This window comes from Macaca mulatta, chromosome 11 (genome assembly GCF_049350105.2).
Source record: "Macaca mulatta isolate MMU2019108-1 chromosome 11, T2T-MMU8v2.0, whole genome shotgun sequence".
In the NCBI taxonomy this organism is placed as follows: domain Eukaryota; kingdom Metazoa; phylum Chordata; class Mammalia; order Primates; family Cercopithecidae; genus Macaca; species Macaca mulatta.
The window spans coordinates 33,984,900-33,997,787 of NC_133416.1; the positions used below are offsets into that span (position 1 = coordinate 33,984,900).

A 12,888-nucleotide genomic window follows, 5' to 3' on the forward strand; every position below is an offset into this window, starting at 1 on the left:
GTCTATCCACATAGCTCTGGCCCGGCCAGGCCCCTGTTTCCTCAACCCAGATTATTGAAGTACTTTTCTGATTTTTTTATTTCTTTGTAGCCTCTTTTCTCTATGGTAATCTATTTTACATATCTCTTTGCATCATTACCCTGCACAAAAATATTGACTGCCTCTACCTTATACAGCAGAGGTCCCAAACTTGAGCTCCAAGGCTGAACGTAGTCTACAAATTTGTTTTACTACAACTCCACAGTGCTCTGACCATTATTTTTAAATTTGTTGGAATCCTTTCAGTGGGCCGTAGGTTTCACTGATTTGTGTTACCTGCCTGGCCTCTAGGCTTCCAGGTATGGTTGAGTAGACTTTCCTTTTTTTCTTCCCCCCCTGAGATGGAGTCTCCCTCTGTTGCCCAGGCTGGAGTACAATGGCACAATCTTGGCTCACTGCAACCTCCACCTCCTGGGTTCAAACGATTCTCCTGCCTCAGCCTCCTGAGTAGTTGGGATGACAGTTGCACACCACCATGCCCAGCTAATTTTTGTATTTTTAGTAGAGATGGGGTTTCACCATGTTGGCCAGGCTGGTCTTGAACTCCTGACCTCAGGTGATCCACCCGCCTCAGCCTCCCAAAGTGCTGGGATTACAGGCATGAGCCACTGCGTCCAGCCGACTTTGCATTTTATAACTGTGCACATAACATCTAAAGTTGTGCAGTGCACAACCTATATAATCAGTACAACTCTACCCGGTGGCCCTATGGAAGCCTATGGACGTTTAGTGTGAACTCTAGTCTGTAAAACTAATGTCCTATCTAGCCCTGCCCACCATATCGACTAATCAAGCCCATCCTGTACCATAGTCTGGAAAAGGCTGACATTCCTAAAAATTTTGCACTCTAAGATAAGCCACGAAAACCAGAAATATTTGGAAAGCCTTGAATTCCAAGATAAACCATAAAGTTATTTTTTATGCAAAAGACAGAAACATTTTATTTTTCTTTTTATCAAAACTGACCCCAAAGTTATCCAATCAGAATTATTGACTAATATATAACAATCTGAGCTATCTCCTGACTTTGTGATTTTTTTTTTTTTAGACGGAGTCTTGCTCTTGATGCCCAGGCTGGAGTGCAATGGTGCGATTTCAGCTCACTGCAACCTCCACTTTCTGGGTTCAAGCGATTCTCCTGCCTCAGCCTTGAGAGTAGCTGGGATTACAGGCACCCACCACCATGTCCAGCTAATTTGTGTATTTTTAGTAGAGATGGGGTTTCACCATGTTATAATTCAAATACTTTTTTAAAAATTAGATGTGCTAGTTCTGTACCAACTTGTCTTTTTTTGCAAGTTAAAGTGCTAGTCGGTTCTCAAATTTGTCTCTGAATTTTGCAGGATAGAGTATAACATTCCTTAAATCCTAATTCCAAGCTCTTTACAATGTGTGCCCTACATCTCTAAAGTTTTCTCCTTTGCATAAATACTACACTTGAGACAAACTAATTGTTTTCCCCCAACATAAACTTTACAATTCTCTGTTGCATTTCTACTCTCCAATACTTCTGATTCTTTCTCTCTCTCTTTTATCTGCATCCCTTCCGTTCTTCAAAGCCCATTTTGGTGGGGTTTTTTTTTTTTTTTCCTTTTTGAGACGGAGTCTCGCTCTGTTTCCCAGGCTGGAGTGCAGTAGTGTGATCTTGGTTCACTACAACCTTCACCTCCCAGGTTCAAGTGATTCTCTTGCCTCAGCCTCCAGAGTAGCTGGGATTACAGGCACCTGCCACCACACCTGGCTAATTTTTGTGTTTTTAGTAGAGATGGGGTTTCACCATGTTGGCCAGGCTGGTCTCAAACTCCTACTTCAGGTGATCTGCACGCCTCAGCCTCCCAATTTGCTGAGATTACAGGTGTGAGCCGCCCCACCCGGCCTTCCAAGGCACATTTCAATCCCACCTCCTTCACAACGTGTTCTTCAGCCACCTTCGTTTTAATCTTTTTTTTTCTCTGCACTCTTTCTAACCTTATCATTTACTTGACACTATGCAAATTCTATATGTATATGTATTTCTCATTCATTTTTAGTAATTATCTTTTTTCTTATAAAAGTAATACTTGTCCAATTTAAAATACAAAAAGTATTGAGAAACAAACTGAAACGTTGAATCACATGTGATACACACACACACACACACACACACACAAGTTGGCTGAATATCTGTTACTCTTGGGATGGGGAAACAATCATCTAGTCATCTGCCAAAAGGTATAAACCTAAAGTTTAGAAACAGAAATCTGACTTTATAAATGTTACAGTTCTATATGATATTTGTTCCATGGAGTAAATCACAAAGTTTCTCTGTCTCTGTTTTTTGTTTGTTTGTTTTTTTGAGATGGAGTTTCACTCTCCTCACCCAGGCTGGAGTGCAATGGCACGATCTTATCTCACTGCAACCTCCACCTCCCAGGTTCAAGCAATTCTCCTGTCTCAGCCTCCCAAGTAGCTGGGATTACAGGTGCCTGCCACCACACCTGGCTAATTTTTGTATTTTTAGTAGAGACGGGGGTTTCACCATGTTGGCCAGGCTGGTCTCGAACTCCTGACGTCAAGTGATCCCACCCACTTTGGCCTCCCAAAGTGCTGGGATTACAGGAGTGAGCCACCGTGCTTGGCCACAAAGTATCTCTTTTGTCAGGTGAGTTTTTTAACTTTTAAAAACAGGTCACAAAGTGAGCCAAGGATGGTGGCTCAGCCTGTTATCCTAGCACTTCAAGAGGCTGAGGCGGGTGGATCATGAGGTCAGGAGTTTGAGACCAGCCTGGCCAACATGGCAAAACCTCATCTCTACTAAAAATACAAAAATTAGCCAAGCATGGTGGCGCACGCCTGTAGTCCCAGCTACTCGGGAGGCTGAGACAGGAGACTCACTTGAACCCCAGGAGGGAGATGTTGCAATGAGCCCAGATTGCACCACTGTACTCCAGCCAGGGTAACAGACAGAGTGAGACTCTGCCTCCAAAAATAAAAAAATAAAATAATGAAAAGCTATCAGATTGGTTATTGATACTTTCCACATCTGAAGAAATCTACCTTATTTTCAAAAGGCCAAAAAAGGAAGGGTTCCCTACCCTAGGTTAAAATATAGTAAAATCTCTGAGTAATTCATAACAAATAAAGCACCTTCACACTACCATAAATCTCCACGCTGTGTTCCAATCTGTTGAGTGCCTGAAGCCAACGACAGCTTTGGGGGTCCCCTCCCTCCATAATCTCTGTGCAGACCTCCACTTCACCCCAGATGCCTTTTGGAGTTTTCATTCTTTATTACAAACAATTGATAGTTTCTCAAAGTTTTATATACAGCATAAAGAAAATCCGTACCCTTACTACTACACTGGGGGCACAGGGTGGGGAAGAGACTCAAAGAATAAGAGCCACTGTTTGCTGAACATCTATGTACTGAGAACATTCCATCCTCAGAACCACCCTTATAAACTGTTACCATCCTCATTTTACAGATGAGGAAAATGAGGCTCGGAAGAGTTAACTAACCTAAGAGACCCTGAAGTCCTAGCATTTTCCACATGGAACCTGCAGGTCCCCTTTGCCTGCAGTTGTTCCTTCCACCTCTTCCTGCGCAGGACCTTAGCCCCTAACAGTTCATCCTGTCCAGGCTGATAAATCCAAAGTGCCCAATGGCTGCTCATCTGCAACCACGATTCCTCCCTCTTTCAAGAATCTCTTTGCCCAACTCGTCCCCAAACTAGCTGCATTCTGGCTGACAATCCCCTCTCCCACTCCAGCTAAAGTTTCATAAAATTCTTGCTGTTTCCTCCCCAAGACAGGCCGTATTTTAGCTCCTTCTCAGGCCTGACATTTTGAATAATGTCTATGCTGATGGTGCTCTGGCTGGTTTTTTTTTTCCACATTAATTTCGCCAAAGCCACGCAACTTCCCACACAGTGAAGAGATTGAGACCCTGATCTCTTCACTGCCGTACTATATCGGTAGTTTTCAACTTTAAAATCACTGGTTGAATTGTTTGTTTGCAACTTGAAATGTCCTTTCTTATAGAAGCGATACCATGGTCTGAAGCCAGCCTTTTCAGCTGTTATAATCATCCTGAAGCTGCCATAAGTGGAGGAAATAAGGCAGTAATGAAATAAAAGATTGCATTTAAGTGAATGAAAGAAACAGATTTTGGTAGAGTGACCATATAATTTACTATCCAACCAGGATACTCCGGAGAGTGAGAAGGTGCTATTAATAATTACACCAGGACGACAGGCATAAACTGAGGGCTGTCCTGGACGCATCAGGACATATGTTCACTCTAGGTTTAGGTCACAGCAGAATGGCTTTGAGCAATCCACCCTAACCTCCTTGAGCCTCAATTTCTTCTTCTTCTTTATTTTTTTTCTTTTGAGACATAGTCTCATTCTGTCATGCAGGCTAAAGTACAATGGTGTGATCTCAGCTCACTGCAGCAGCCCCAAACTCCTGGGCCCAAATAATCCTCCTGCCTCAGCCTCCCTCATACCTGGGACTAGAATTGCCCCACCAAGCCCAACTAATGAAAAACAATTTTTTTTTTTTTTTTTTTTTTTGAGATGGAGTCTCACTATGTCGCCCAGGCTGGAGTGTGGTGGTGCAGTCTCGGCTCACTGCAAGCTCCGCCTCCCAGGTTCATGCCATTTTCCTGCCTCAGTCTCCCGAGTAGCTGGGACTACAGGTGCCCACCACCATGCCTGGCTAATTTTTTGTATTTTTAATAGAGATGGGGTTTCACCATGTTAGCCAGGATGGTCTTGATCTCCTGACCTCGTGATCCACCCGCCTCGGCCTCCCAAAGTGCTGGAATTACAGGCGTGAGCCACCGTGCCTGGCCAAAAACTTTTATTTATTTTTTTGTAGAACTGGAATCTCATTATTTTGCCCATGCTGGTTTCAAACTCCAATCCTCAAATGATCCCACTGCCTCAGCCTCCCAAAGTGCTGGGATTATAGGTGTGGGCCACCATCTCCAGCCTGAGCCTCAGTTTTTTTATTGTGAAATGGAAGGATTAACATTATGGGGTGATTGTGAGAATGACATGGGTCAGAGTCTATCATGCACAATTGAATTTGTAAAGTGCCATATAAATATACTTTTTCAGATAATAGTTATGACTAATACTATTACAGGAAAGGGGTCCTGATCCAGACCCCAAGAGAAGGTTCTGGATCTTGCACAAGAAAGAATTTGGGGTGAGTTCATAAAGTAGAGTGAAAGTAAGTTTATTAGAGAAGTAAAAGAATAAAAGAATGGCTACTTCCATAGGCAGAGCAGTGGCATAGGATGTTCGACTGAGTACACGTATAGTTATTTCTTGATTATATATTAAACAAGGGGTGGATTATTCATGAGTTTTCCAGGAAAGGGGCAGGGATTTACCCTAACTGAGGGTTCCTCCCCTTTTAGACCATATAGGGTAACTTCCTGATGTTGCCATGGCGTTTGTAAACTGTCGTGGTGCTGCTGGGAGTGTCTTTGAGCATGCTAATGCATTATAATTAGCGTTTAATGAGCAGTGAGGACAACCAGAGGTCACTTTCATCACCACCTTGGTTTTGGTGAGTTTTGGCTGCCTTCTTTGTTGCCTTGTTTTATCAGCAGGGTCTTTATGACCTCTATCTTGTCCTGTGACTAAGAATGCCTAACCTCCTGGGAATGCAGCCCAGTAAGTGTCAGCCTCATTTTACCCAGACCTTATTCAAGATGGAGTCCCTCTTGTTCCAATGCCTCTGACAATACTGCTGCCCTGAGGTGCCTGGTGCTAATTAGACCGCGATCACATGCATATTCGCTGTTGATTGATGTTGCTCTCCTCTGTGCCACTCTCCCTATGTGGGCAGTCTCCTCTACCTGTGGGAACAGCAAACCAACCAGTGAGAAAGGCCACCATCATTGCATTCTTTTGTGTGCCAAAGCACACAAACCACTTAGAGAATATTAGAGAATATGTTCTATTTCCTTCCAGAAAAAAAAAAAAAAAAAAACACAATTTTTTTTTTTTTTTTTTTTTTGAGACAGAGTCTGGGTGGAGTGCAGTGGCGCGATCTTAGCTCACTGTACCCTGCGCCTCCTGGGCTCAAGCAGTCCTCCTACCTTAGCCTCCGGAGTAGCTGGTACTACAGGCACATGCCACCATACCTGGCTAATTTTTTTGTATTTTTGGTAAAGATGGGGTTTCACTGTGTTGCCCAGGCCGGTCTCCAACACCTGAGCTCAAGCCAGCTGCCTGCTTTGGCCTCCCAAAGTGCTGGGATTACAGGCATGAGCCACCGAGCCTGGATTCACACATTCCGTTTTGATTGAAATATAAAATGAGTTAGTGTTGGTGAGTGAAACATGAAATTTATAAACCCAAACCCCCATCAGCAAGCTAGTGAGAGACAGTGCTCGGCACGGGTGCTCAGCACACAGGAAGTCCTTGAGCACAGGCTCAGCTCACTTTTCACTTACAGTGGAAAATCTGCACTCAGGTTATGTCATCTTTGGATACTCCCTCCTCAGACTTCTCCCCAGATCTCTGTGCAAGGGGGCACTAATTAGACCAACATGCTTTGCAGCCCTTGTTGACTATTTCCCTCACTTCTCATCATAACATTGCCTTGAGGAGGAGACACTTCTACAGTAACCAGGACATGCTCGGGAAGTCCCACTTGTCTAATAGATAATGTGTCTATTAGACAAATGATAATAGGTGTTATGGGAGAAAATTATTACGGCGTAAGGAGGACAGGTAGTCCACAGGCAGGGGTGTGGAAATACTGCTTTACACACGGGTAGTCTGGACAGCTCCACCGTCAAGGTGATATCTGAATAGAAGTGAGAGAGCAAGCCATATGGATATGTGATTAAAGTGTCCCGAGTAAAGGGATGAGTAAGTTCAAAGGTCCTGAGGTGGAAGCACGCTATGCTCAGGGAACGGAAAGGAAGCCCATGTGTCTGGAGCTGAGGGACCAAGAGGGAGAACATAAGGAGAGGAGGTCAGGGAGGCCAGCGATGGGTGTGGGTAGTAAAATCATGAGTGAGATGGGAAGTCACTGGAGGTTTTGAGCCAAAATGTGACCTAATCTTACTTGCATTTTCATAAGATCCCTCAGAATACCATAGGAAGAACAGACACAGAGAAGTATAGCATTAGGAAGTTATCGCAATCGTTGAGGTGAGAAATGATGATGGTTTAGGCCACAGTAGTAGAAGTGAAGTGGTAAGAAGTGGTCAGTTATATACCATCATGAAGAATAAATGGAAAAAGAAAAGAAGTAAATTACTAATTAAAAAAAGAAGTGGTCATATTATGAGTATTTTGTTTTGAATTTAAAGTTAATCAAGTTTGTTAAATGATTCATGTAGAGTATGAGAGAAAGAGAGAAGCTGAAGATGACTCCAAGAGTTTTACCCTTAGCATGTAAAAGAAAAGCTTTTCTCCACTGAGATGGGGAACGCTTTAGGAAGAAAATTAGGAGGCTTTTTTTTTTTCTTTTAGATAAATTGAGTTTGGCCGGGCACAGTGGCTCATGCCTATAATCCCAGCACTTTGGGAGGCTGGGGCAGGTGGATCACTTGAGCCCAGGAGTTGTGACCAGCCTGGGCAACATAGTGAGACTACATCTCTACAGAAAAAAATTTTTTTAAAATTAGCTGGGCAGGCATGATGGCACACATATGTGGTCCCAGCTGCTCTGGAGACCGAGAGGGGAGGATCACTTAAGCCTGAGAGGTCGAGGCTGCAGTGAGCTATGATGGAGCCACTGCATCCCAGCCTGGGTAACAGAGCGAGATCCTGTCTCAAAAAAAAAAAAAAAAAAAAAAAAAGAGTTAGAGATACCTATCTAACATCCAAGTGGAGATGCTGAATCCACAGGAGTTCAGAGGAGAGACCCAGGCTGGAGGTCTAAATTGGATTATCAGCTTGTAGATGATCTTTAAAGCCATATGACTAGTTAAATCCACCTAAGGAGCAAGAGTAGACAGAGAAGGGAAGAGGTCCAGAGAGTGAGTTCTGGGCCTCCCCAGAAAAGAGTTGGGAGTGATGTGGAAGAATTAGCAAAGGATATTGAGAAGCAGCAGCCGGGGAAGTAGGAGGAGAATCAAGAGACAACGATGGGCTAGGCGTGGTAGCTCACGCCTGTAATCCCAGTACTTTGGGAGGCTGAGGCAGGCAGATCAGCTAAGGTCAGGAGTTCAACACCAGCCTGACCAACATGGAGAAACCCTGTCTCTACTAAAAACTCAAAATTAGTCAGATGTGGTATTGTGTGCCTGCAGTCCCAGCTACTCAGGAGGCTGAGGCAGGAGAATTGCTTGAACCCGGGAAGTGGAGGTTGCGGTGAGCCGAGATCGCAACATTGCACTCCAGCCTGGGCAACAAGAGCGAGACTCCATCTCAAAAATAAAAAAATGAAAATAAATTAAAAAATAAAAAGAGACGGCCAGGAGCGGTGGCTCACACCTGTAATCCCAGCACTTTGGGAGGCTGAGGCGGGCGGATTACCTAGGGTCAGGAGTTTGAGACCAGCCTGACCAACATGGAGAAACCCCGTCTCTACTAAAAATACAAAATTAGCCGGGCGTGGTGGCACATGCCTGTAATCCCAGCTACTCTGGAGGCTGAGGCAGGAGAACTCGGGAGGTGGAGGTTGCCGTAAGCCAAGATCACGCCATTGCACTCCAGCCTGGGCAACTAGAGCAAAATTCCATCTCAATAAATAAATAAATAAATGAAAAGAGACGATGATGTTGCAGAGGCCAAGTGAAGAAAACGTTCATAATCATACTCTAAAATAATAGGCTTCCTTGGCAGGGCACGGTGGCTCACACCTGTAATCCCAGCACTTTGGGAGGCCAAGCGGGCAGATCATGAGGTCAAGAGATGGAGACCATCCTGGCCAACATGGTGAAATCCCGTCTCTACTAAAAATACAAAAATTTGCTGGGTGTGGTGGCGGGTGCCTGTAGTCCTAGCTACTCAGGAGGCTGAGGCAGGAGAATCCCTTAAACCCAGGAGGTGGAGGTTGCAGTGAGCCGAGATCATGCCACTGCACTCCAGCCTGGCAACAGAGCAAGACTCTGTCTTTAAAAAAAAAAAAAAAAAAAAAAAAAAAAAAAAAAAAAAAAAGCCTTCCCTTTTTTTTTTTATTTTGTCACATGATATTAATTTACTTGTATATCTCCTTATATCTCCTTCACTAGACTGTTAGGTTTTGTGGCCTGGTAATATATCACATCCATTACTCATCTCTAGAGCTTATGCTTAGCTCAGTGCCTGACACATGTTAGACTTTTCTCCTTTTATTTATTTATTTATTTATTTTTGAGATGGAGTCTTGCTCTGTCACCCAGGCTGGAGTGCAATGGCATTATCTTGGCTCACTGCAACCTCTGCCTTCCGGGCTCAAGCAATTCTCCTGCCTCAGCCTCCAGAGTAGCTGGGATTACAGGCGCCCACCACCACGCCCAACTAATTTTTTATTTTATTTTATTATTTTATTAATTTATTTTTAAGACAGGGTCTCACTCTGTCACCCAGGCTGGAGTGCAGTGGCATGATCTCGGCTCACTGTAACCTCTGCCTCCCGGGTTCAAGCGATTCTCCTGCCTCAGCCTCCCAAGTAGCTGGGATTATAGGTGCCTGCCACCATGCCTGGCTAATTTTTGTATTTTTAGTAGAGATGGGGTTTCTCCATGTTGTCCAGGCTGGTCTCGAACTCCTGACCTCAGGTGAGCCACCCACCTCAGCCTCCCAAAGTGCTGGGATTACAGGCATGAGCCACTGTGCCTGGCCTAATTTTTGTAGTTTAGTTAAGACCAGGTTTCACCATGTTGGCCAGGCTGGTGTTGAACTCCTGGCCTCAAGTATTCTGCCTGCCTCGGCCTCTCAAATTGCTGGAATTACAGATGCGAGCCATAGCGTCAGACCTAGGCTTTTCTCCATGGGAACGTTTCTCCTTCTTTCACAAAACCTTTTATTTTGAAAACAATATAAACTAGAGAAAAGTTGCAAGAATAGTAGCGCAATGAACTGAAACGCCCTTCACCTAGATCACTAATTGTTAGTAAACATTTTGCTACAATTGCTTTTTTTCTCTTTCTCTCCATTTGAAATTAAGTTATAGATATCACGACCCGACGTGCCTAAATAATTTATTGTCTATCCTTGAAGAAAGACATTCTCTTACAAAACCACTGTACAATCACCAAATTCAGGACATTTAACATTGATACACTATGATTATCAATATAGAGTCCATATTCAAATTTTGCCAATTGTCCCAATAATGCCTTCTGTAACAATCCTTCTCCCTTCACACCTTTCATTTAGTTCCTGTGTCTATTTAGGTTCCTTTAATCTGGAACAGATCCTCAAACTTTGTTTTCTATGACACGAACATTTTTGAAGTGCACAGTGTTGACAAAAAGAGTCAAACTCTGTAAAATATTTGAAGAAATTTATTCTGAGCCAAATATAAGTGACTATGGTCTGTGACACAGCCCTCAGGAGGTCCTGAGAACATGTGCCCAAGGTGGTTGGGTGCAGCTTGGTTTTATACATTTTAGGGAGGGCATGAGACATCAATAAATATGTTTAAGAAATACATTGGTTTGGTCCAGAAAGGCGGGACAACTCAAAGCAGATAGGGTGGGTGGGGGGCAGTCGGGGGCCTTACAGGCTATAGGTAAATTTAAACATTTTCTGATGACAATTGGATGAGTTTGTCTAAAGACCTGGGATCCATAGAAAGGAAATGTTAAGGTTAAGATAAAAGATTATGGGGACCAGGCACGGTGGCTCACGCCTATAATCACAGCACTTTGGGAGGCTGAGGTGGGCAGATCACGAGGTCAAGAGATGGAGACCATCCTGGCCAACATGTAGAAACCCTGTCTCTACTAAAAATGCAAAAATTAGCTGGGCGTGGTGGCGTGCGCCTGTAGTCCCAGCTACTCAGGAGGCTGAGGCAGGAGAATTGCTTGAACCTGGGAGGCAGAGGTTGCAGTGAGCCGAGAGCAGCACTGCACTCCAGCCTGGCGACAGAGAGAGATTCTGCCTCAAAAAAAAAAAAAAAAAAAAAAAAGATTGTGGAGACTTGGCCAGGGCCGGTGGCTCACGCCTGTAATCCCAGCCCTTAGAACGGGAGCAGCAGCTCATGCCTGTAATCCCAGAACTTTGGCAGGCCAAGGCAGGTGGATCGCCTGAGGTCAGGAGTTCGAGACCAGCCTGGCCAGCATGGTGACCATTCTCTGCTAAAAGTACAAAAATTAGCGGGCGTGGTGGCAGGCACCTGTAATCCCAGCTACTCAGGAAGTTGAGACAGGAGAATGGCTTGAACCCAGGAGGTAGAGGTTGCAATGAGCCAAGATCGCGCCACTGCACTCCAGCCTGCGCAATAGCGTGAAACTCCGTCTCAAAACAAACAAACAAAATTAGCCGGGTATGGTGATGCATGCCTGTAATCCCAGCTACTAGGGGGCCTGAGGCAGGAGGATCAGTTAAACCTGGGAGGTGGAGGTTGCAGTGAGCCTTTGGAAGGAGACCACTACTACTCCTGCTGCCCTCCTCCCCTCACCTTGCCTAGTTCACAAGACAGAAGAAAAAAGAGAAGGCAAAAAGTTAAAAAGAAACAAAAGTAAAATAAATAGCCAGACAACCTTGACACCACCACTCAGCCCTAGAAGTTAAAAAAAGTAATAATAATAACATCAAACCCTGACCTAAACTACTTGTGTTATCTGTAAATTCCAGACACTGTATGAAAAAAGCACTGTAAAACTTTTTGTTCTGTTAGCTGATGCATGTAGCTCCCAGTCACGTTTCCCACGCTTGCTTGATTTATCACGACCCTTTCACATGGACCCCTTAAAGTTGTAAGCTTTTAAAAAAGCCAAGAATTTTTTCTCGGGGAGCTCGGCTCTTAAGACGCGAGTCTACTGATGCTCCTGGCCGAATAAAAAACCTCTTCCTTCTCTGTGGCTCATCCCGCTACAAGCCGAGATGGTATCTGTCGTCCAGCCTGGGCGACAGAGTCTCGCTCTGTCGCCCAGGCTGGAGTGCAGTGGCGCAATCTCGGCTCACTGCAAGCTCCGCCTCCCGGGTTCACGCCATTCTCCTGCCTCAGCCTCCTGAGTAGCTGGGACTACAGGCGCCCGCCACCGCGCCCGGCTAATTTTTTGTATTTTTAGTAGAAACGGGGTTTCACCGTGGTCTCGATCTCCTGACCTTGTGATCCGCCCGCCTCGGCCTCCCAAAGTGCTGGGATTACAGGCGTGAGCCACCGCGCCCGGCCCTTTTGAAGTCTTATAGTGGCTACCCTTAGAGAGAATAAATGACAGATGTTTCCTATTCAGACCTTAAAAGGTGCTAGAGTCTTAGTTAATCTCTTCTGGAGTGCTCCATTCGGCAGCACATATATATAACAATCTCTTCAGGATTGGGAGAGCCTGGAAGAAAAAGATCTAGCTTTGTTAATAGAGATTCTTTACAGATGCGAATCTTCCCCTTCAAAGGACAGCTTTGCAGGGCCATTTCAAAATATGGCAAAGAAACATGTTTTGGGGTAAAATATTTTGCCTTTCTTCTTTGTCACGTAATGTTATGCCAGAGTCAGATTGGAAAGTAAGTCACAATATACAGGGTTAAATCACACCTCTGATGAGAATTTATAGTTTGTAGGACATGACTCTCCAGACCCTTAAGATAGGAATTTGGGCAAGAGAAAATAAATAAATAAATAAATAAATAAAAATAAAAATAAAAATCAGAAGTTAGTCTTTACAGACAAATATGTTTTTAGAATGTTCATCAATTTAGGTTTTCTAAATGTCTCTTTGTGATGAGGTTTCTTCCATTTTGGGCA

At 44.2% G+C, this 12,888-nt stretch overlaps 1 long non-coding RNA gene across 1 annotated transcript in view; it reads right to left on the reverse strand.

Annotated features, from left to right (window-relative positions):
* Window positions 1–5,751: 5,751 nt before the first annotated feature.
* Window positions 5,752–12,888, reverse strand: part of LOC144332814 (uncharacterized) — a 57,483-nt gene continuing 50,346 nt past the window's right edge. The window contains exon 3 of the long non-coding RNA XR_013400952.1: window positions 5,752–5,890. This is a non-coding gene — a long non-coding RNA (uncharacterized LOC144332814). The remainder of the gene's footprint in view (window positions 5,891–12,888) is intronic.